The sequence below is a fragment of the Orcinus orca genome, chromosome 6 (assembly GCF_937001465.1).
Source record: "Orcinus orca chromosome 6, mOrcOrc1.1, whole genome shotgun sequence".
Taxonomy (NCBI): domain Eukaryota; kingdom Metazoa; phylum Chordata; class Mammalia; order Artiodactyla; family Delphinidae; genus Orcinus; species Orcinus orca.
In genome coordinates, this window is record NC_064564.1 from 85,704,095 (window position 1) to 85,728,730 (window position 24,636).

The 24,636-nt window shown below is 41.3% G+C and overlaps 1 protein-coding gene across 1 annotated transcript in view; it reads left to right on the forward strand.

Annotated features, from left to right (window-relative positions):
• The window catches only part of FRMPD1 (FERM and PDZ domain containing 1), a 131,001-nt gene that overhangs the window by 14,713 nt on the left and 91,652 nt on the right, over positions 1 to 24,636 (forward strand). The window contains exon 3 of the mRNA XM_012533648.3: positions 20,376 to 20,424. The gene's annotated coding sequence lies outside the window, so the exon portion shown is untranslated. The remainder of the gene's footprint in view (positions 1 to 20,375; positions 20,425 to 24,636) is intronic.

Below are 24,636 nucleotides of genomic sequence, written 5' to 3' on the forward strand. Positions count from 1 at the left end.
TTTTTGTAGGTGCTAATTGGCACTGAGTAAATAAGAAAAAAAAAAAAACCAACCTGTATTCCAAGATCCTTTTGTCCCCCTCTTCTCCCCACATCCTGGCATTGGCACTCTGGTACTTTCCTCAATAGAAGATAATTAGGAGGCTGTTGGCAGCTGCAGTCCATGCCTGCTCTGTAACAGAGGGTCGTTGTGATTGCTGGAGCTTTCACTAACACAAAGACCAGTCAAATGGCCATTAAAGTTAAGGTAGCTCTTAAAAAAAAAAATCAACTGCTTCCAGTTGATGCTGAAATTCCTTTCCCTTCGCTTTTACACAAATAGGCAAAATTAGGAGTGGAACATTCACTTTTATCTGCCTCCAGTCAGAGGGCCACAGCATAGTGGAAGGAACAGTGGCTCTGGCATTGCTGGGAGCCGGGCATGACTAGCAGTTTCACCACTTACAAGGCACACAGCTTAAGACAAGTGCTTTGGACTTCCCTGGCAGTCCATTGGTTAAGACTCTGCACTTCAATGCAGGGGGCGTGGGTTCGAGTCGGGGAACTAAGATCCCACATGCCACGCGGCCAAAAAAAAATAAAACAAAAATAAATTTAAAAAAGAAAAGAATGTTCACTGTTATTAAAAAAAAAAAAGTACCTTAATCACTGAAGCTTATTTATTTTCCTCATCTATAAAATAGGAATAAATACTATCTTCTTTTGGGACTGTTGGGAGAATTAAATAACACGTACCATAAATACCTTAGTCCAGCACCTGCAATAGAGAAAGCCCGATGTAAATGTTAGCTATTGATCATCATGATTATTTTAAAAAGCTATTTGGGGTAAGGATTCAAGGGCTTAATGAAGTAGACAGCTGTTCTATATTTCAGAAATCCTGTTAGATGTTCTAGTTGTCTGGTGGGGTCGTTTTAGAACCCTTGGTATTCCTTTCACCCCCGGTTTTTATTTTATCCCATTCCTGTGCCTGTATTTATATGCTACAGGAAGTATGGCACAGTTACGTTGTGTCTTTAGCAATAATTAAATTCCTTCCTGACCCCAGTTTATCCTCATCTTGTTTCCTACTACTCCAGCCCCTACTAGGAACACATGATAAAACACCTTCTTTCTGTAACATTTTAAAGAGTGGGTGTTTACAAGAGCTTTGCAAGAACTTTGCAACTTGAACTTTGAAGAACTCCAATCCAAATAGACAACATTCTAGGCTTTGCGTTAAAAACATTATTATGCTTGTAAGATAATCTGACATGCAGTATTTTCATTACTGCAGTTTTTCATTTTAATTTTTCTCAGTCTGCTTGTTAACCATTTTGGTACAGAAAGTGAAAACATTTTCACACGTGTATGTACAGTGATAGCTGGAAATTTGTGGGGAGGGAGGAAGGGAGAAAGAGAATAATCGATATAACATCATAACACTTGATAGCAGGAAGGTGAAGAAGAGAATAAATGAAGAGGGAAAGACGTAGGGAACAACAGAGTCTACACTGGGGTAGACCTTCAACAATTGCTGGCTGGATATGTGAATGAATTGTAACAGAGCATTAGACTGAAAGTTCCCACAGAGAAGCAAGACATAATAGCTATCAGATATCCAAAGTTGTGGGGCAGACCATCCAGAAGAACCAACAGAAAAATTTAGCAGAAAAGTGGTTTCATGACTCTTGCACTGTCACTGCCATCAAGGGTCCAAAGATGCCACTCTTGAAAGCTTTTGAAGAGGATTTCTTTGGAGGGAGCAGTGAGTATAAGTGCCACTTGTGGCCCCAGGGGTTAAGGGATGTGGGTGCCCCCCTCACCTCACTGCAACAAGACCACTCAGAACTTGAGCTGTGTTTCCTGCAGTTATGGGCCCCGGGGACCGGGTCTGACTCCCTCCCTATAAATTTACAGGAAAAGAGCAGGGTTGGCTGATGCTTTGGCAGCAGAGCAAAGGAGATTGCTGCTGCTTCCGGATTGGCCAACACCCCCAGAATTGGTTCAGGCAAAGAATGCTCCAAGGAGCAGATATGGGCCCCGCAGGGGAGAGCCAGTGTGGGATGCCCCTTAGACCCGTTTAGTAGGGAGTTTGAAGAGGCCCCAGCAGAGAAGCTGGATGAGGGCTGCAGCATTTTCTAGGGCTGGGGGAAGAAACTCCTGCCTGAGAAGAATGTTTTTGCTCAGGTTAAGGGACCCTCTCAAGTGAGAGACACCAGGGCTGGGGGAGGAGAGAAGGTCTCTGAGGAACTCACAATAAGTCAGTTTGAGACAACTGCCAGGCCTAGAGAGTATGACACCACCATCTCACCAGGGTCCCAATCAAGCAAGCCCTTTACGCCCACCTTCCCTCTCTGCCTCTCTTTCTCCAGGAGGAGTCAGAAATCTCATTTGGCAAGATGGGAGTGTAACAGGAAGGGAGGAGAAGATTTAGATCCTGGTTTCCCACTTGAAAGCCCCCTGAATGAAGTTAGAAGTTTCTATTACTATTACATGGATGTGGATATTTTAATTTACTGAATTGAAGCTGTTTATAACTGTGACTTAAAGTGAACTAGGACTTGTGTCTACTTAGGAGTGGCCACCAAAGTCTAGGGGCATGCTTAAGTTTATATCTAGTGACAGACGAAGCTCTGTCCCCATTCCACCCCTGATAAGTTTAAAGGGCGGTGGAAGATTTAAAATAGTGTTTTTGTTAGATTCCATGAATTCTGGTTATTCAACATACCAGCTACAGAATGAATAAATGAACAGATGAAAAAAATGAATGGATAAGTTTATATTTGGATAAGTTTATATTAGGATGCACTATGATTCAAACTTAGGGGTTTTTAAAAATTGAATTCTTGTAACATTTTATCACCTTTGGAAGGTGTATGGTTGTAGGTGGAGATTACTGTAGCTCTTAGCTATACTGAGGTCCTGTATTGAAATTAACACCACCCTACCTGTTTCCTGTTACCTCAAAAGCTGTAGCAAGTGAAGTGGGTCACCAATGTCTGTCCCTCACCTCCTTTTACTCTCTTACTACATTCATTTCCTGCTCAAACCTTAGCCAGCTGTTCTGCTGAGAAGGTGCAGAGAATTCATTCACACTCAGGTGTAGAAGAGTCAAGAGTTGGCTACATGCTTATTTCCAGGGACATTTTTGCTTTAGTAGTAGAAATGGCTGAGTTCAAAGAAGTGATGCCTTCATGGTGGCACGATTTGGGGCATTTGCAGAAGGCAAATGTTGACCAAGATTTCTTTGGGGAGGGGCTCCTCAGCATCCTGGGAACCTGGTCTCAGCACACACGGGCGGCTGCCCAAGTACATACCATACTCCAGCTTAACTTGCCTGAGATGAGGAATGTGAAATCGTGGTGTGAACTATAACGTACCATGCAAAAGTGAGCCAGCCTTATCATTATTCTTTAATAGCTGCAGCTACTCACAACAGACTTGTAAGCTCTTCTTAAAAGATTAGTTACCCACAGAGATGCTTTTGCTGTCCTTACCAAATGATCTCCTTTTGACTGGAATTTCTTGAGCATCCCAAAGGGACAGAAGCAACTCATACATCATGACAGACAGAGTTCTGAAAACCAAAGATTTAGTCCCTCACGAGGTATTTTTTCTTTCTCCTTGTCTGCTTCCACCTGTCCAGAGGCATTTCTGCTTCAGATCCTATCAGTCTTACCTTGCAACTGAGGCAAAACCTCCTGCCTGGCCTGAGCTTTTTTGTGTGTTAGAAATGATAAGAAACAGCTGTCCTCGGATTAATGCCATCACCCCTGTTATGATTCAGCCATTCAGCTTGTGACAGCAATTGAGTGTTAGATGAATGTCTTTCTAAATTCAATCACCCCAAAATAAATACATTGCAGTAGCCTCATTAAACAAAATTGGATGCAAGGAGAGGATGGGGCTGACTGATAGGAAATGAGAGAGAAGTAGAATATTTCAAAGCTGCATGCATTCAATTGCCCTTCAGAAACCTCTTCTAGGACGTTGTTCAGCTTTAGAACCTTTAGGATTTTTTTTTTAAAAGATGCCTATGTGTGTGGTACCACTTTCTCCAAAGAGAGATCCTTTTTAAAATGGCATATGATAAAATGTATATATCCATATTAAGAGATAGTCATATAAAATCGGCAAATGTGCAGATGTGTTTGTATACAGCATCTTATATAGGACATTTAGCATAAATTAGCCAGCTTGTTCAGCTGATTATTCAAATATTTTAAAGGTTAACCACACAGGTGCTGAGCGGATGTTAAATTGAATCCATTCATGCGTTCATTCATCCAACACATACTTGCTGAGACCTACTCTGTGCTGTATCCCATGCTTTTCATTAGGTGACCACCATGAACCAGACAGCCTCTGCTGGGAAAGCTGCTTAGAATAGGGTGTGGGATCAGATAGACACCCATTACAATACTGAGAGGTTCAACATGCTAAGTGCCAGGTTTGAACTTTATGCCATAGGCACTTGGGAAGCATGGTAGGGATGATATGAGCAGAATTGTGCATCAGGAAATTTAATCCATTAGCAGGCTCTAGTTAGAATTGATTGGAGGTGGGAGGCTTTAGAGACCATAGCAAAAGTTCAGGCCAGGAAAAAAGAAGGACCCAAGGTAGGATTGTGGCAAATAAGCACTGGAGAAACAAACATTAATTATTAAAAGGGAAAAATCCATGAGTTTGTGACTGTGGTGGTTTTAGGCTCGCTGTGTTCCTCTGGGCATTAGAGTTATCTGTACAGGTTAGGGCTATGTGGGAGAGAGGTATGTATGATTCAGGGTCCCGGGAGAAACAGTATCTAACTGAGGTGAGATTTTTAATGAAGGCACTACTTGCAGAGGGGTGGGTGGGATTAAGGGAACCAACAAGAGGTGGTGAGGCACCCAGAGATTAGCAAGAGTAGGAAGATTTAACACCCGTAAGGGCAAGGGGAGGAAATAGTATTCCCAGTTTCCAATGAGAGCTGCAGCCATGGAGGAAGGAGAAACAAGGGAGCAGGAAAGAAATACCTTACCTCTCCCCATTGCTGCACTTTAGTCTGCTGGCTTCTTTCATTGGCCAAACTCAACTGAAAAGGTGCCTAGGTAATGCAGTTACAGGTGTGGACCTCTCGGGGGGGGGGAAACATGGGCAGAAATAATGACGGGGGATAGTAGGGGGGACAAGTGGAGAATAACATACAGTGCTAAACTGTATTGTACGTTAGGTGATATTTAGTGTCCTGGAGCTTTTTAAATCCTAGAGATTTCAAACAGAGGGGTTTCACTATGAAACCTGATTTCAATATGATCGTTACTACACACTTGATAAGAAAAGCTGGTAATAAAATCTAAATAATGAAAGATGAGGGCCTGGGCATATAATTTAACTGTTGACTCTCAGTTTATCTGTAGAACGATGATCATTCCTGCCTCGCCTACTCTGTAAGGTAACTATGAAAATAAAGTGAGATAAAGGTTGTAAAAGTGTTTTTTAAATTAATTTTTGACATAAATCACTTGAAAGATGTGAAGGATTGTTCTTATCCTCTGGGATCGTTCCTTTTCAGTTTTGGTGCTCTCCACTCCATAGCACAGTGTCTGGCCAGGGGGCTGCTCCATTGACACTTACAGCATTGAATTAACTTGAATTCTGAACACATCCCTTTTCTCCCGTGATTCATGCACAATCTCTTTCAATCAACCTTGTTACTGTGGGACTTTTTACCTTCTTCAACATATTCTATTCCTCTAATAACCTGTCAAGAAAAAACTAAGGGGAGTTCTCTGGTGGTCCAGTGGTTAGGACGCAGGGGGTACGGATTTGATCCCTGGTCAGAGAACTAAGATCCCACATGCCACGCAGCTCAGGAAAAAAAAAAAAAAAAAAAGGCCATTCAGAATTAAAATGATTAAAAAATATTTAACTTCACTCCACCAAGGGAAAGTTCCTTCATATGTTCTCAGAGTGAGTATTGTTAGTAGCTTTGACCAAGGATCCCAGGTCTGGACATAGGAATCCTTCCCTGAATTTACTAGTTTCCTTTCACAGCCTAAAACCGCTGCACACACTGTGATTTGGAGGAGGTACAGTCTGAAAGATGAAAAGCCCTTCAAAACAGTATGAAATCTCTAAATCCCATGTGTGAAAAGACTCAGTTCTTGTACTGTAATTGCTTTTCTTAGTCTGGCCCTCAGGGATAGACCCTAGATGAGATATTAGGCTGGTTCCATCTCCAGTACTTATGATTTTGCATTCAGAGCTCTGATTTTGCTGAAGTCTGTTAGATGAAATGCAGGCAGGCAACTGCCTGCCAAGAAGTCATTTAAGGGAAGGCCTGTGACTGCTGGCCCGGCAAGTGTCGGGAGACTCCTGCACTCTTGGGAGTGCTCCCCATCGCTGGTCTCTGGCATCAGCACGAATAAACCCCTCCTGAACCCTGGGCAGCTCCTAAATGCTTACGGGGTCTCCTGGCCACAGACCTGCCCCAGGGCCTATTGATATCATTGCTTCCAGAGCCAAAGGACCTGGAGAAAACGTGTAAGTAACTAAAGGAACTGCAGGTGTGGAGCATGAAGATGGGGTGTGTGTGGGAGATAACTAGGATGATGTGGTTTTCACCCTGCAGCCATCTCTGGGCATGAGGGGCGTGAGGGGGCTGTCTCCCTCAAAGAGGACACCTTCTGGGCTTCCCTGGTGGCGCAGTGGTTGAGAGTCCGCCTGCCAATGCAGGGGACGCTGGTTCGTGCCGTGGTCTGGGAAGATCCCACGTGCCGCGGAGCGGCTGGGCCCGTGAGCCATGGCCGCTGGGCCTGCGTGTCCGGAGCCTGTGCTCCGCAACGGGAGAGGCCACAACAGTGAGAGGCCCGCAAAGAGAGGACAACTTCTTGTGCCCACAGCTTTGGCCCTCCAAGCCCAGAATGCTCCACCCCACTAAGTTGGCTGTCTGAGCAGTGCTGCTTAAAATGCGGTCCATCCATCAACACCATCAGCATCACCTTGGAGTTTGTTAAAAATGCAGATTCCGGGCCTGCCACAGACCTACTGTATCAGAATCCCTGGGAGACGAGGCCCTGAAATTTGTGTTTGAGCAAGGCCCCTAGTGGTCTTCTGTGCACTTTAAAGTTTGAGAAGCATGGGTTGAGGGTGTAGAGATTGCTTTGCCCAAGAGTGTGAAGATCTTGAGGGTAAAATCATATGCAGAGAGGTGACTGTAAGTTTGTCTTCATTCCCTTTAGCATAACAGAGATTCAGACAGAATTGGGCTTGTTATTGTCAGTTCTTCCATCTTCCAGGCCATCTTTGCTAATCCAGTTTTTCTTACCTTTGCCCAGAGTTGTTTATTTCAGCTCCGATGGTCCCAAAAAAGCATAGTTCTTTCACTCTCCACGCTTTCAACCCCAGTTTGAAGCTGCTGTCTCAAGGTCCTCTGAATTCCAGCCCAATCCCTTCATCTCAGTTCCCTGAGTTTCAGGATTTCCCTGGTCTTTCTCCTGTCTAAAGAGCTGCATTAAATCCGTGAGAAACTTTTAAGTTTTTCTTTTCTGTTTTCTGCCTTCTTCAATTTCTGAAATAATAATTCTCCTGACAAAATTTTATTTCTTACTTTTATATCGGTGGCATCTTCCCACATCACTGTCCACGAGAGTTTTAGGATTCAGAGTCCTCTCCTTTCATCTCCAGTCATCATTTCCATTTTTAAAAATTTTATTTATTTATTTATTTATTTTACACCTTTATTGGAGTATAATTGCTTCACAGTGTTGTGTTAGGAATCAGCTATATCATTTCCATTCTAAACAACTCATTTTATTTCATCATGCCTTCCCCCAAAGTGGGTGACTTCTAATCTCTTCAGTTTTGGAATGCTGGGTGGAGGAGGATAAGTACTCAGGCATTATCACAAGGTTGCCAGATTTTGGTTGGGAAAATATATAGCCTATTCTGGCTTCAAACTAATGGGAAGAATAGGAGGTTCCTAAGAGTTATCAGCAGAGTCCAACCAGGCTTAAGCTCAACTCAATTAAATAAACATTTATTGAGAGCCTAAACAACGAACAGGATGTATATTATTAGGTGCTCAGGAATAGGACCATGACATATGGCGCAGTTAAAAGCTGCATAAGCTCAGACAAAAAGGACAACCCAATACGGGTAGATCCTAATTACTAATGAGGCTTGCTCCTCTGCTCATAGTAGTCACTTAAGAAAAATCTCTGTTAAACGAAGAAAATAACTTTCAGACTAACATGCCTTCAATTATATGTCTTTTTATCTGTTGCTGTGAATTTGGGTTTCACAGAACGGTTTTTGTAGTGCTTTATGTTGCAAGGCTGTGTGCACCATTACTTCCAGACCTGGTTGTCTTCCTTCCACTTCCGCGATAATGGATGGGGCTGCGGCAGGATGGAGTTTTACTGGAAAATGTGAAGGAGACACTTGGAATCTAGACAAAAGAGAATTTGTAAACATATTAGTCTTGGGGGAAATCTTACTGCAAAGTGCTCTGAAGAATGTATACAGAGAGAAGGAGGACAGAGAAAAAGAAAGGGCAAGGAAGAAGAAATGAAGTTTTAAAAGCAAACAGAAATAATAGCTTAGACTGGATGTGTTTGTTTCACTAATAAACCTAATGACACAGGAGTCTCATTTGATTATTAGCAATTATATTAAAACTTTAAATATAAAACAAATTTCGTAGATACAAAGTGCTTATCAGACCCGTTAATTCTCTGGGTTGGCAACTAATGTAGCTACGTGAGGGGCAGTCACATGGCGTTTGCATAATAAGGAGAAGGGGGTAAGGTCCAGGCCTGGCTTTACCGTGGTTTAATGTGTGATCTTCGGCAAGCCTCTTCCCTTCTTAATGCTCCAGTTTATTCTGCGTAAGATGAGTAGTTTAGACCATGTCAGTAGTTCTAAATGTGTGGTCCCTGAACCAGCAACCTTGGCATCATCTGAGAACTTGCTAGAAATGTGAATTCCTGCTTCATCAGAAACTCTGGGGTGGGGCCCAGCTATGTCTTTTAAAAAGACCACCAGGTGATTCTGATGCGTGCTCAAGTTTGAGACCCACGGGACTAACTATTCTGTGTTTCTGTAAATGAAGTAATTGAAGCACACGCAAAGCAGATGCAGGCAGTTGAGGCAGATGTCGGTGCTCTAGGCCAATGCGCAGCTGCTTGGTTGTGGAGTGTCGTGAGGCTGCTGTGTATGAGTCACAGCCCCATCATTCCCTCCCTCCAGTGCCAGATGGCCCATCGCAGGCATACTAAGTGCATGCCCAGGGCACTAGCAAAGCACCCACCAATGTTATTTTTGTTTAGAAAATTTGATATCTCAAGTTTTCCAAAAAGCATTAAGTACATAGTCCTCATAGGAAAAGATCAGAACACTGTTAAGACCTCTTTATATTTAGTTTGGTGCTTAGGGCTTTTTTTTTTTTAATTTTGAAATTCTCAAGGTAGGGATGGGGACATGGTGGGCTCTTTATAACCTTTTCAAAGTTTAGGGTATTTAAAGTTCTCCATCCTGCCCTGCCTTTCTCTTTGCTTTTCCTTGAGGTTTGCAGTAAGTAACTTACCATACTTTTCAGACTCTAAAAAGCACATCTTTTTACCTCTGAGATTGGGATGTGTCTTACGATTGATGGTGCCTTAGAGCCGATGAAATATAGTATATTGTTGGCACTGTTGATGTTCATTAGAAGTCATTCTGTGTCAGGCTTTCACCCCTATCCTTTTCCGAAGTCTAAAACTCTCTTATAACCCCTGTGTCTGGAATTAGAATTCATGTGCAGTGTGCACCATAGTTCAGGCATCCTGCACTCAAGCAGAAGGTATCCAATTGGTTCTTGGTAAAGCTCCCATGGCTGTGGTGGCCCCTAGGATATTCAGTGCTGGGTGAGCAGCTTCCTCTGGGCAACTTGACCACTTCTGGGGAATGATTATTGTTCTGGAAGACAGTGTAGTGGGTGGAAAAGGCCTTGACACCCAGCCTGCCCTCGAGGAGCTCACATACTAGTGGACACAACATCAATGTCCACAAACAATAATAATGTCATAGGCTAAATGACATAATAGAGGCAAATATAAACTTCTACAGAAGGGAGAAATTTAGTCTGTCTGGGTTTGCTGGGTGTGACTTCACAGAGGAGGTGACACTGCCCAGGTCTTCAAGAAGAATGGGAGATGACTAAATGGAAAAGGAAGGAAAGAACAGCATGTTCAGAAGCACTTGGGTACATTGACAATGTGAATTTTATGGTATGTAAATTATAGCACAATAAAGCTGTTTAAAAACTTTTTTAAAGGAAAGTGCTTAGAGCCTCAAGTGCAGGATACATTTGAGAAATGACGAGAAAATCATGAAATGACAAGCAAAGAGGGTGCTTGTGTGAGCGGTAAGAGATGAGGCAAAACGTTTGGTTGTTAATGAGATTGTAAAGTTTTATCTGTTTTACGAAGAAATTTGAGTGGACAGAAATTTAGGGAGAGCTTTGAGTAGAAAACAGAGATTGGAAGTAGGCAGGATGGTCTGTGAAGCTGTGGGAGTTGTTGCTACTGGGCAGGAAAAACTGCTGTCATTTAGCACTAAATGTAACTCTAACTTTCTTGGCAGCCCGGGCAGAAAGAAATGCATGGTGAGTTAGATAGCTTTCATTAACTGATAAAGGGAAGTATGTCAGTTTTTCAAAAGAGACAAATTGTTTTCCTAGTACTAAACTCTAAGGAATTTCTAAAGTGTATCTTAATATCAGGGTCTTTGAACAACACAGTTTAAAATAATAATGTCACGGATTTTGCATTTCTTTATACTAACTCCTGAGCCCATGAGGACGGTGACTCTGTCACTCACCTCTGTAATTCTAGAAGTCCAGGTTCGGTAATACTCGTGGAATTACTGAGTGATTCTCAGAGGCAGTGGGAGACCTGGTGCTCTGCTTTCCGGAGAGGAGACTGATGCAAACCCTAGCAACTGGGGCTGTGTTTAGTCATTTAGGACCTGCAGAGCAGGTGCATCATAATGATAGTGGTGGAGAGAGTATACCCTGCAATTAACTCATCCTGGGATTTTCGATTAGGTTCAGCTGTGTATAACAGACATTCCAAAATAACAGTGGCATTAACACACAATGGATTAATTTTCTCTTGTATTTTCACAAAATGATCTCACCCATGTGTCCAGCAACAGGATATAAAAGCAGAACATTACCCCGCTTATGCCTCTTGCCAGACACTAGCCCTGCCCAAGGGTATCAACTCTCTTGACCTCTAACATACATGAATTAGTTTTGTCTGGTTTTGAACTTCATTAAATGAAATTATTAGTATGTGCTATTTTTGTCTGGCTTCTGTTTTAACCTCTTTATTGTAAAACCATACATAGCTACAGAAAACTACATACAAATATGTAGTTCAATGAGTTCTTATGACCTAGGCTAAGAAATAGAACTCTGCAAGCCAACCCAGAGGCCCTCCCTGTGCCCTGCTGCAGTTTGAACGCCATTCCTCCATAAATAATCAATCTCCTGATTTTAGAATGACCATGTCCTTGCACTTCCTATAGTTTTGTCACCCAACTCTGCATCCCTAGACACTATATTTTAATCTTGCCCATTAAAAGAAGTTGGTTATGTCATTTAAATCTCTTTTAATCTACCAGCCTCCCTTCCATTCCTTTCTCTTTCTAACAATTTATCTGTTAAAGAACCTAGACCATTTGACCAATGGAGTTTCCCACAGCTTAGATTTGCCTATTGCATACTCATGGTGCAGTTCAATGTATTCCCGTATGCAATGTTCTTTGCATTTCTTGCAAAACTGGCAGCTGGATCCAGAGGCTCTACAGACTTGGGTTTGTTCCCACTGGCAAGACCCTAAGCAGTGTAAGATTCTTTCATCAGGAGGCATGTAATGTTCAGTTGTGTCTCCCAGTGTGATGTTAGCAGCTGTGGGAGCCAAATGCCAAGATCCACTAATTCACTGGAAGCTGCAAAATGGTGATGTTCTAACTCCATCATTTCTTTTTCACTTATAGGTTGGAATATTTTTGGTAAAGGATGTTTTCCTTCACTGACTAGAATTTTGTTACTCAGAGATAGAGTCAGCCAGCTCATGAGACCAGATTGTACACATCTCTTCCCAACCCCGTGCTCACCTATCTCACATTGCTAGCTCGAAATTGGCCATGGTAGCCTTTACACCATGGAAATTGGCAAATGATGCAAATCAGGGCTTTTCATCCCTAGAGAGCTAGTTGTTAAACCTTCACCAGCATATAACTGGTGCAGTTCATAGAGGAAAGGCAGGATAAGTACTTGATTCTTCCTCTTTGTTTACTCCAACATCATCCAAAGGTGACCAAATAGGTTTTTAAAGTATATCATTATGAATTCATGGATTTAAACACATTGAGTGAGTTTCAACCCAGTGCTTTTATTATCCTTATTGAGGCTCGATTATCCCATCTTACGTCCGTGTGTAGGTATGATAGCTCCAGCCATTTAGGCTTGTGATTTATTTGAGTTTATTGCCACCTTTTTACTATTCTTATGCCACTGGCCCCACCTGTTATATTCTGTTTCCTATTCTTCTTTGCCTTATTTTGGATTAATCAACTATTTTTTATTGATCCATTTTTTTCCCTCTTTGAATTTCTTAATTATACATTCTTTCATTTTAGTGACTACCCTAGAGATTATAATATATAACCTCGACTTCTTATAGATCCAGACTTCTTTTATCTTGTTGTTCCACAGTCTTTAGCATAGGTTTCCAACTTCAAGGTCACCTCATGGTCCCAATGGCTGTTAGAGTGCCAGCTATCATATCCACATCCCAAGCAATGGGAAGGAGAAAGGGGGAAGGGCAAAAGGGAGCATGCCATTAAAGATCTTTCCTAGGACTCTCTTCCCACAACTTCTTCTTAAATCCTAATGCGGACCTTTATCTGAGGTACAGGCTAGGAAATGTAAGGTTTTGGTTAGGCACAATACCCAGGACTCTGCTACTAAGGAGAAAGTACAGAATGGATACTGGCTAGGCAATGAGCAGTTTTTAACCTACATTCCCTCTTAAGACCTCATCTGAAAAAGCAGGCAGTTGGACTAGACAACATCTAAGGAAGTTTAAGAGTTCCTAGTCAAAAAAACTTTTATCTCTCTGCCTTCTTAATAATTTAAAGACAAACTAGCAAATTTTTTTCCTTAATGAAATTTCCTTTCTGACCCTTTCTAAAACACATTTTTATGTTGTGAAGAAAATTCAGTGTTGAAATCTAATAGAAAAGTAAACAATTGAGCAAAGCTCTCCATCTGGCTTTAGGAAAGAACAATGTTCTACACCTTCTCTCCCCATCTCCCATAATGATTTGGTTTTTGTCATCAAAAAATTTGAGGCAAGAGATTCTTTTAATAATTTGGACATAGATTATTAGAGTAGTATTGTTCAAGTGTTTCAGGAGTGCATCAGTATTAGGGTAATACAGTAATTTGTCTGTGGATGGGGATGGATGGTGTAGCTACAAGCACACAGAATTGTAGACTGAGAACGGTAGGGCTCAGGGGGACCTTGCACATCATCAGTTTTCCTTGTAAGAGAAGGAAATAGAGTCAGGGATTCCTGGGGACTCAGGTTTGAGTAGAGGTGGATGCCTATCAAATTGCTCCCCTCTAGGGCTAATACTCTATTGTGTCTACCAACACTGCAGTTGATGGGGCCCCATTTTGCTCTCGTTGGTTGAAAATTTGCCAATCTGTGAGAGGAGGAACCCTAGCACAGCCCCCATTCTCAGAGCATTGCTATTAGTGCCTGAGCTTGAGGCCCAGGAAGCAAGATGTGGCCTTCTCTATGTGCCCCATCAAGGAACATGCTCTGGGGAACACAGAAGGCTGACTTAACTCCTGAAGTCTTCCATCCATTGATTCCAGCCCCACTTCCCAGCCTCATCCCATTGGTTATGGCTCTGCCCTGTGAGGCTCATAGAACAAACATAATTTTGTTTTGTACCATATGGGACTCCAAAGAGTTGAAAACAGCCATCATCTTCCCTCATATTTCTGACTTTTCCCCTCTGACTGAAATAATGCTTTTCCATAACAGAGGACATCTGCAGATGTTCACTGAAGATTGAAACAGCCTCTGCAGGGTTTGATACAATACTGTCACTTTACATACCTCCTAGGAGCACATCCTCATGAATGGAGGGTGCTAATGTTGCAGCAGCCTCTGCAGAGGCTGAAGGCCCATGGATGGAGAGCCCCCATACTTTTCTGGGTTTGCTGAACAGGCTTCCTTTGCTAATTTGGGTCCAGATTTTAAAGCTGCAGGGCAGTTTGTAAGCAATCTAAAAGTGCTCACCGTACACTGTGAGGGTGGCACACCATGAGACGAACAGAAACTTTCATCTGTTTTTCTGGTAATGGTGAGAAGCTATATCCAAACATCCACAGACTAGTTCCTCCAGAGACTTACAGTCTGTGAAATCTCTTATCCCAGATTGGGACTCAGCCCATGCACGGGACACAAAGATAACCTTCCCATAACTGACTCACAGAGTATCAGAGCTTAGAAGAAACCCCAGGGATCATCTGGGTGCTCTTTGGATGAGAAAATGATGCATAGTGACATCCATAGCTGTTCTAGTACACAGCTGCTCTAACCAGTCATAGAGACCAAATAACCCATTCTTTTCCCTTCTCAAAACAGTTGTTTCCCATGGAAAAGAAACTCATCACCTTGGCTGAGGGAGATGTTCTCAAGATACCCAGGACCTGTTTCAAGATCCAGGGCAAGTGAGACTAGAGTCAGAGATTGATGGAGGAATTCTAGGCATTCCAACTCCCAGCGCAGGGCCAGGCATGTGCCTCTTGCCTCCTAGCTTGGTCTCACACGCACACAATGAAATAGAAAGAATCCTTCCTTGCCTTTACAGAACCATGGTTTTTTTTTGTTTTTTTTTTTTTGCGGTACGCGGGCCTCTCACTGCTGTGGCCTCTCTCGCTGCAGAGCACAGGCTCTGGACGTGCAGGCTCAGCGGCCATGGCTCACGGGCCCAGCTGCTCCACAGCACGCGGGATCCTCCCGGACCAGGGCACGAACCTGTGTCCCCTGCATCGGCAGGCGGACTCTCAACCACTGCGCCACCAGGGAAGCCCGAGAACCATGTATTATAAAACAATTATTCTGAACATGGGGATTCATTTTCTGTAATGCTGATATTCCATACCAGGATCCTTTTAGGCTCAATTAGTCTCATAAGATAATGGAGGGCAATGGAAGTCTGTATTTTTAAATATATGAGCAGCTGTTTAGACACCTTTTGTTTGTTTCATGCTGCTGCTCCATGGAGAAGCAAGTGCTGGGTGAAGTGCTTATATAAAAACACAATAATCAAAATGTTGCCTGATTAACTTAAGTTCTAACAGCAATAATATTGAGCAGGTACTTGATCCAACTCTCCTGAAATCTGAGCAATATTCAAATAGGACCCAAGACCACAAACTTAAACTAATAACTATTGATTAAATATTGATAAATGCATGAAAACATATTTAAGCTTCACTTACAATCAAATAAATGCAAATGCATTTTTTAAAAAATGAAATTTCCATTTTGTTACCTACAAAATTAGCAGCCCACTACATTGCATGAAGAACCATGCTTGGTTTTGGGTAATGCTCTTTCCAAGAAACCCTAGGACTTGAGAGAGTCCAAAGATGGAGAGTAGGATGAGGAAGGACCTCTCGTAGGACAAACAGTTTGGGACTCTGAGGGTGCTTGGCCGGGGAAGTGAAGACTCAGAGTGTCCAGCTATCTCAAGAGAGTCTAGTAGGAGAGGGGTTAAAGTTGGTTTACATATGTTTCTAATGATAGAATCTGAATCAACAAGCAGAACCCACAGGGAGGCAAGATTCAACTCAATACAGACACTCCCCTATTTTTTTTTAATTTTTAATTTTATTTATTTATTTATTTATTTTTGGCTGTATTGGGTCTTTGCTGCTGCACGTGGGCTTTCTCTAGTTGCGGCAAGCGGGGGCTGCTCTTCGTTGTGGTGCGTGGGCTTCAGTAGTTGTAGCATGCAGGCTGTAGAGCGCAGGCTCAGTAGTTGTGGCGCATGGGCTTAGTTGCTCCGTGGCATGTGGGATCTTCCCAGACCAGGGCTCGAACCCGTGTCCCCTGCATTGGCAGGCGGATTCTTAACCACTGTGCCACCAGGGAAGTCCCGCAGACACTCCCCTATTTTTGAACATAATGTACTTAAACATTTTTTGATGATTGAGTCTTATTTGCCATATGGTAAAATATTCATAAGCTACGAAGGGATATACAGTGAAAAGAAAATTGTCTTCCCATATCTGTCCTTCAGCCACTCAGTCCCCCTCCCTGTCAACCAAGATTAGCAATTTCTTGTATATTCTTCCATAAATAGTCTATGCATATGCAAGCATACCATAAGCAGATAATACAGACTATTCGACATAGTCTTTTTTCATTCAAAACTGTTTAAGATTATTCTCTATCAGCCCACATAGTGCTACCAAGTTTTTTTTAAATTCTTTTTAATGAATGCATGCAACTCTTTGTGTGACTGTACTATAATTTATTAAGCCCTCCTCTATTAGCGAACATTTAGGATGTCTCCAATCTTTGGCCATTATATAATATACTTCAGTGAATATCTTTGTACATATGGAACACGTGTAAATACATCTATAGAATTAGTTCCTAGAATTGAATTCCTGAGTTAAAAGATTTTTTTTCAGCGTTAAAACTTTAAAATATTGGGACTTCCCTGGTGGTGCAGTGGTTAAGACTCTGAGCTCCCAGTGCAGGGGGCCTGGGTTTGATCCCTGGTCAGGGAACTAGATCCCACACGCATGCCGCAACTAAGAGTTCACATGCCACAACTAAGGAGCAGGCAAACCACAACTAAGGAGCCCACCTGCTGCGAATAAGAACCGGTGCAACCAAAAAAAAAACAAAAACAAAGAAAAAAGGAAAACAAACAAAACTTAAAAATATTTAACACCTTTACACAGTTCAAAATTCATAAGATTCGGGCTTCCCTGGTGGCGCAGTGGTTGAGAGTCCGCCTGCCGATGCAGGGGACGGTGGTTCGTGCCCCGGTCTGGGAAGATACCACATGCCGCGGAGCGGCTGGGCCCGTGAGCCATGGCCGCTGAGCCTGCGCGTCCGGAGCCTGTGCTCCGTAACGGGAGAGGCCACAACAGCGAGAGGGCCGCGTACCAAAAAAAAAAAAAAAAAAAAAAAAAAAAATTCATAATATTCAAAGGGTATATGTGAAAAGTTTAACTTTCATTTCTGTCCTCAGCCTTCTAGTTCTACTCCCTGAGTCAACCAGTGTTATCAGTTTCATATCTATTCTTAAACATTTCCTTCCTTTTTCATATACATATGGTACCATGTTATATTCATGATTCTGTGCTTTGCATTTTGAAAATTTAACAATATATCATGAAAACTGTTCTCAGTCAGTAGTACGAAAGAGCTTTCTTTTTTTTTTTTATGGTTACACGGCATTCCATTAAATGGATGTATCATAACTCACCTGTCCTTTAATGATGGACATTTAGGTTGTTTAAAATGCACATTTTAAAAATTTTCATAGATATTGCCAGATTGCTCTTCACAGAGATTGTAACAATTTATACTTCCACCAATAAAGTATAAGAGTTTGTTTCTTCACATTTCAACAACACAGTGTATTATGAACATTTTTGATCTTTGATATTATGATAGGTAACACACGACATCTCAATGTTATCTTTATTTGAATTTCTCTCACAAGTGAGATTGAGAATTTCTATCGATGTTAGAGCCATTTATAATTGTTTCACCATAAATTATCTATTCCTATCTTTTGCCTATTTTTCCACTGGGTTGTTGGTATTTTATTATTGATTTTTAGAAACTTGATATATAATAAGGATATTATCCTCTTGTTTGGCACATGTATTGCAAATATTTTTCCTAATTTTTCTTTTTTAAATGTTTTTCTTTTATTTTTGGCTGTGTTGGGTCTTAGTTGCAGCATGCAGGATCTTTCACAGTGGCGCAAGGGCTCTTTGTTGCGGTAGGCAGGCTTCTCTCCAGTTGAGGTGTGTGGGCTTAGTTGCCCCGCGGCATGTGGGATCTTAGTTCCCTAACCAGGGATTCAACCGGTGTCCCCTGCATTGCAAGATGGATTCTTAACCACAGGACCACCAGGGAAGTCCCCCTAGTTTTTCATTTATTTTTTGAATATGTTTATAGTGTGTTCCCCTCCATGTGGGATTTTTTATTTTTATGTAATAATATCTATTCATCTTCTGTTTAATACTTGCAACCTTTCCCATATTTTCATCTAGTACTTTTATGGTTTCACCAATTAAATATTTGATTCATTTGGCTTTTATTTAGGAATAAAGTGTAAGATATAGCAAGTAAGGGGTTCAGTTTTTAAATTTTTTCAGATGGTCATAGAATTTATTTAAACTTTAGAGCCTTTTGAAGGTCAGGACCACATCTGATGCATCTCTCTATGCTCCAAAATGTCTCTGACTAATAATAACTAGCACTTAATGAGCACCTACTAGGGCCAGGATGTCCTTGTGCTGAATGATTCCAAAGCCCTTGCACTTGCCAGGACAATACTCCCCCTTATCTAGCACAGTGCCTTACCCAAAAGCTCCCAGTCAATGTTATTTGAATAAATGAATAAATTTGCATATACTTAATTTGGGCCATATATGATTCCGGTGAGCAATTCGTAGGATCCAGTCAGGCCAAGTTGATACCTCTGCACATCCAGCATGGGGTTGGGCTATTACAGTGGACTAAGCTTTAGCTCTGCCACTTACCTCTGACCTCCAGGCAAATAGTTTAACTGTTGTGAGCTTCTGTTTTCCTTGTTTGTGAAATGGGATAACAATACATAGCTCAGAGGAGTACTGTGAGGGTCAAATGAGAATTTGTCCACATGAGGGCTCTGAAGGACATCAAGATGGTGTGCCTTAAGGGATTATGGTTCAAGTGTGGATACTGCAGATACCACTAGTAGCACACCCCTATTAAACATCTTTTTCTGGTAGGACTGAAAGAAGAGGGGGAGGCTGAACAGAGGACAGAGTTGTGGGGAAGGCAGGGGCTATAAGTAGATATTTCTGTTCCCCAAGTGTTCATTCTCTGGGCATAAACTGAAATTCCCTCTGGAGCCGCACTAATGGACACATTAGTATCAGTTGACAAAGTACCATATGCTCTGAAATGTTCTCCCATTAAGCTCCATGGGAAATAGCAGGAATTCATGGTCCATTATAGGAAACCTGCCATGACTTTAGACTCTAGTAAAACACACTCCTAGATCTCCTAGGCTCTGGGAGGTCAGGCCATGCCCCCAACTACATGATGATGCATAAGACAAAGTCTGTAAAGTCAGCTTATCCTTGTCTGTCAATTCTAGGCTCATAAAGTCATCTTTTACTTTAAAAAAATGTATTTTTTAATAATGGATTATTTTGTGAATGTTCTTGCTGTTTGGTTTCAAGCTAATTAGCATGTGTAACGGTCATTACTCAGGGTCCAGCTTATGAAAATACACATATCTTCAGTGTCATTAACAAGTACAGTTTTTCATAATTCACCACCTTAAATTTGTTACCTCCAGTATTCCTTTGCAAAAAGTATATCTCTTTTCATATCAAAATTTTTTCATATAAAAGGAAAAAAGAAAAAACACAGACCCACGCTCCACAGCAGACTTAAAGTATCAGGATCTCGGAGTTTCAATGTGCATAATAGCTGCATTTTATTGAATGTCTACAACACCCCTAATCATATGCTACATACTTTGTCCTTCCTTATTATTTAATTTAGTCTTCACAACACTCTTCAAGGTCAGTATTATCTCCTCCTTATGATGAGAAAACTGAAAGTTTACATTAGTTGTTCAAGGTCACAAAGCTAGCAAGGGACAGAATTGGGAATTCAAGCCTCTAACACACATCCTTCCCAGAACATCCCTGTGATTCAAAACAGACTGAAACACAATGTTGCAGTACACAGTACATAGTAACAAAACATGAATAAAGCCTTGTTTTTAGGAAAATCTAGGTGATCCATCTCTCTCCCTAGCCTACACTAAAGATGGAAGAGAATGCCTCCAAGACTTTCCCCTGTGCCTGGAGCCTCTCCATGCACCATTTCCAGAAGTTAGGTTTGTAGGAGTGTTTTAACTGAAGAGTGTCCAGGCTAGCACTGCCCCTTCAATCAGGTTTGCTCTGCCTTTACCTGTCTTCCACATTGGGCTCCGTTTAATAGGATTTGCACTGAATGAAGGATTCCACTGTCTCCCCTCCGCCAAAGTTAGACAAACACTGATGTAGCCCGATTCTCTCTCTTATAGATGAAGACACTCAGACCCAGAGCAGCTTTGAACAAAATCACCCAGAAAGGTAGGACAGACTCTTTTCTCTTTAAGGTTTTAACTGCTGGGTTACTACAGGGTAACTATTGGGGTGACAAAGCCAATCACCATGGGAGGTATGTTCCAAGAGCCTTTCCAGTTTGTTGACTGAATAGGGGATGGTGGCTGACCCAGATTTAAATTTTGGCTTCATTGCCTACTAGCTGGATTTTGAGCAAGTTACTTAACCTTGCTGAGTCTCTTCATCTGCATAACAGACACCCTAATATCTGCTTATTGGAGTTTTGTGATTATTAATATTATATTTAAATTTATTTATTTATTTATTTATGGCTGTGTTGGGTCTTCATTTCTGTGAGAGGGCTTTCTCTAGTTGTGGCAAGCGGGGGTCACTCTTCATCGCAGTGCACGGGCCTCTCACTATCGCAGCCTCTCTTGTTGCAGAGCACAGGCTCCAGACACGCAGGCTCAGTAGTTGTGGCTTACGGGCCCAGCTGCTCTGCGGCATGTGGGATCTTCCCAGACCAGGGCTCGAACCCGTGTCCCCTGCATTGGCAGGCAGATTCTCAACCACTGAGCCACCAGGGAAGCCCTAATATTATATTTAAAACACCTTGCATATAATAGGTTTTCCTTCCCATCCTCAGAACCTTCCTATAGGCTGTTCTCTCTGCCTATGAGGTCTATCTTCTCTCTTCTCCCCAGGGAGCTAACTTGTACTTATTCTTTAGTTTCTTTCATTAGACTCCTTGGGTTAGAATCTAAGCTCTGCCACACATACTAATTAAGTGACCTTGGGAAAGTTAGCCTTAGTTTTCTCATCTATAAAATAAAGTTACTAATAATATATACCTCATAGAATTATGTTAACATGAGATAACATAAACTGCTTGTGACCAACAAATATTAGGTCTCAATAAATCTTAACAAGGACAGTAGGGTCAACAAAATAATTTTGGAGAGCTCTCTTTCTGTCACAAGTAAGCTATTTACATTGTCTAGAAGCTTATGACATTTATACTTTATTCTTGGAGTTCAGAAAATTTACCAGGACATGGCAAAATCCATTCTGTCAATCTTTGTCTTTTAAATGGTGTATTTAGACTACTTACTTCTAATGTAATTATTGAAATGTTAAGACTTAAGTCTGACATTTTATTACTTATTTTCTGTTTGTTCCCCACTTTCCACTTCTCTTTTCTTTCTTCTGCCTCCCTGTGGATTACTTGGGCATGTTTAAGAATTCCATTTTGATTTATCAGTGGTGTTTTTGAGTATATCTCTTTGTATAGTTTTTTAGTTGTTGGTCAAGTATTAAACTATACAAACACAATCTGTCACAGTCTACTGGTGCTGACATTTTACCACTTCAAGTAAAACATGCATTTAGGTCCCTTTATTTACTCTCTCTCCTTTTAAATATAATTGTCTTAAATATGACCTCTATATACACCAAGAACTTATGACAATATTATAATTTTTGCTCCCACCAAACATAAATCTAAAAACTTAAGAGGAGGGCTTCCCTGGTGGCGTAGTGGTTGAGAGTCCGCCTGCCGACGCAGGGGACACGGGTTCGTGCCCGGGTCCGGGAAGATCCCACATGCCGCGGAGCAGCTGGGCCCATGAGCCATTGCCCCTGGGCCTGCGCGTCCGGAGCCTGTGCTCCGCAACAGGAGAGGCCACAACAGTGAGAGGCCCATGTACCGCAAAAAAAAAAAAAAAAAAAAAACTTAAGAGAAAAGTAATAATCTATTATATTACCCAATATTTTTACCTTTTCTGTTATTCTTTCTTCACTGTTGGTATTCCAAGTTTCCTTCTTTTATCATTTCCTTTCTGTGTGAAGAATTTCCTGTAGTCATCCTTTTAGGGTAGGTCTATTGGTCACAAATTATATTAGTTTTTCACCTTCATTCCTGAAGGATATTTTTACTGAATATAGAATTCTGAGTTGACATCAGTTTTCATTCAGCACTTGAAAAACATCGCACCACTTCCTTCTGACCTCCATGATTTCACATGAGAATTCTGTTGTCATTTGAATTGGTGTTCCCCTCTAAGTCATGTGTCATTTCTCTCTGCTATCAAGACTCTGTTTTGTCTTTAGCTTTTAGAAGTATAATTACGATGGCTATAATTATTGAAATGTTAGGACTTAAGTCTGTGGATTTCTTTAGTTTTCTCTGAGCTTCTCCCTTCTGGAGTTTGTGCAGCTTCTTCAATCTAGGCTTATGCCTTTTGCCAAATTTGGGGGATCCTCAGAGATTGTTTCTTCAACTACTTTTTCAGTCCCTCTCTCCCCTTCTCTCCTCTCCTTCTGGGACTCTGATGATATGAATTTTAGCTTAACTTTGTTCTTCAATTTTTTCCCCCAGTCTGTTTTCACTCTGTTGTTCAGACTGGTTAAATTCTATTAATCTGTCCTAAGTTCTCTGACTTTTATCCTCTGTTATCTCCACTCTACTATTGAGCCTGTCCAATGAGTTTTTCACTCCTTTTATTGCATTTTCCAGTTATGAAATATCTATTTTGGTTATTTTTTATAACTTCTATTTCTTTGCTGATAGTTTCTATAGTTTCATTTGTTTCAGGAGAATCAATAAGTGCTTGTTTAAGCATTTTTATTATGGCTGCTTTAAAAGCATTGTCAGATAATTCCAAAATTTGTAGTTTCTCCATTTTGGCATCTGTTGATTGTCTCTTTCTCATTCAAGGTGCGATTTTTCTGGTTCTTGGTATGATGAGTGATTTTTAAAAGCTGTATGCTGGACATTTTAGGTATCATGTTATGGATTCTGGATCTTATTTGCATCTTCTATTTTAGCAAGCCTCAATTGACACTGTACTGGTGGGGAAAGGGAACACTGCCTCATTACCTCATGGGCAGCAGTGAAAGTCTAAGTTCCCCATTTAGCCTCTACTGACCAGGGGTAGGAGAGTAGGAGTGTTTTGTGTCATTTTTTTCTGGGGTGTTTGTCTGGAATAGGGTTGGTTTTATCACAAAGGCTTCTGTCTTATTAGGCTGCTCTTTCACATTCCTTTGACAATGGAGATCAGACTTTTCTTGAGGCTGTTTTTATCTGTACCTATTGGCATTTCTTAGCTGTGGGCTTCTCTAGTGCCCAGTCTGGGATGTATAGGAGGCAAAAAGAAAATCTAGGGAATTCATGGTCATGTTGTTCATTGAGTCCTGAGGTCCCTAACTGGTCTGCTTTCTCCATCATTCAGAGTTTTCTTACCTTTGTTTTATATGTTATGTCTAGGGATTCAGGAGGAATAGGGAGAAATGTATGTCCTGCATCTTGTCCAGAACTGGAATTCCTAGATGTATATTTTTAAATTACTACTCTGTAGCATTTAATGAGTCTTTTCTATCTGAAAATTCAATTTTCTGAAAGTCTATAAAATTCTCCTATTATTTCTTTGGTTGTTGCATTGCTCTCTTCTTATTTTTCCTCCATTTGGTACTCCTATTATTTGCATATCTCCTAGATACTTCATCCATGGTTTTTTTTAAAAATTTTTCCCTCATAATTTCCGTTTCTTTGTATTTTTGGATTGGTACTGTGGGATTGTTCTCCTTTTTCATCTTTCAGACCATTAAATCAATTTTTGGTGGTGTTCATTCTATTCTTTGCTTCCACAATTGAAATGTTTAAATTTAGAAAATTTTTTTTTTACTTCCAAAAACCATTTTCCCTCATTGTTATCACTTTTCCCCCAATCTCTACTTGAATCTCCTTAAAACTCTTATTTTCAAAGCTTACTTTTTCTTATTTTAAATCTGTCTGAACATGAGTCCTCTCTTTTAGTTATCTAGCTTGGTCTTTCTCCTTTAAGCAACTGAGCCCCTTAACTGATCTCTGATCTGCTTTGGCTACTCATACCAGCACCTGGGCAAGTCAGGCTCTTGTGGCCTCTTGGATAGCAACAGCTGAGCAATTGTGAAAGGAAAGAAAGATGCCTTTTCTCCAGTGACCTAATGGTGAACAAAGCTGGTCAGCTGGGTCCCTCAGGCTGAGGTGACGGTGGGAGAGGCTTCTAGGATCTTCAGACACTCCCGGTGTGAATGGGAAAGGGTTGGGCTGCTGTGCGTCAATGTGTAAGTTGTTTGCCACACAAGGGTACCTGGTTGAGAGAATATTAAGAGCTAAAATCTACTTGCTGAGCTGTTTACCCTGGTGTGGAGCTACATCTGCCTGAAAGAAGGAAACATTACTTCCTCATTTGCACAAGA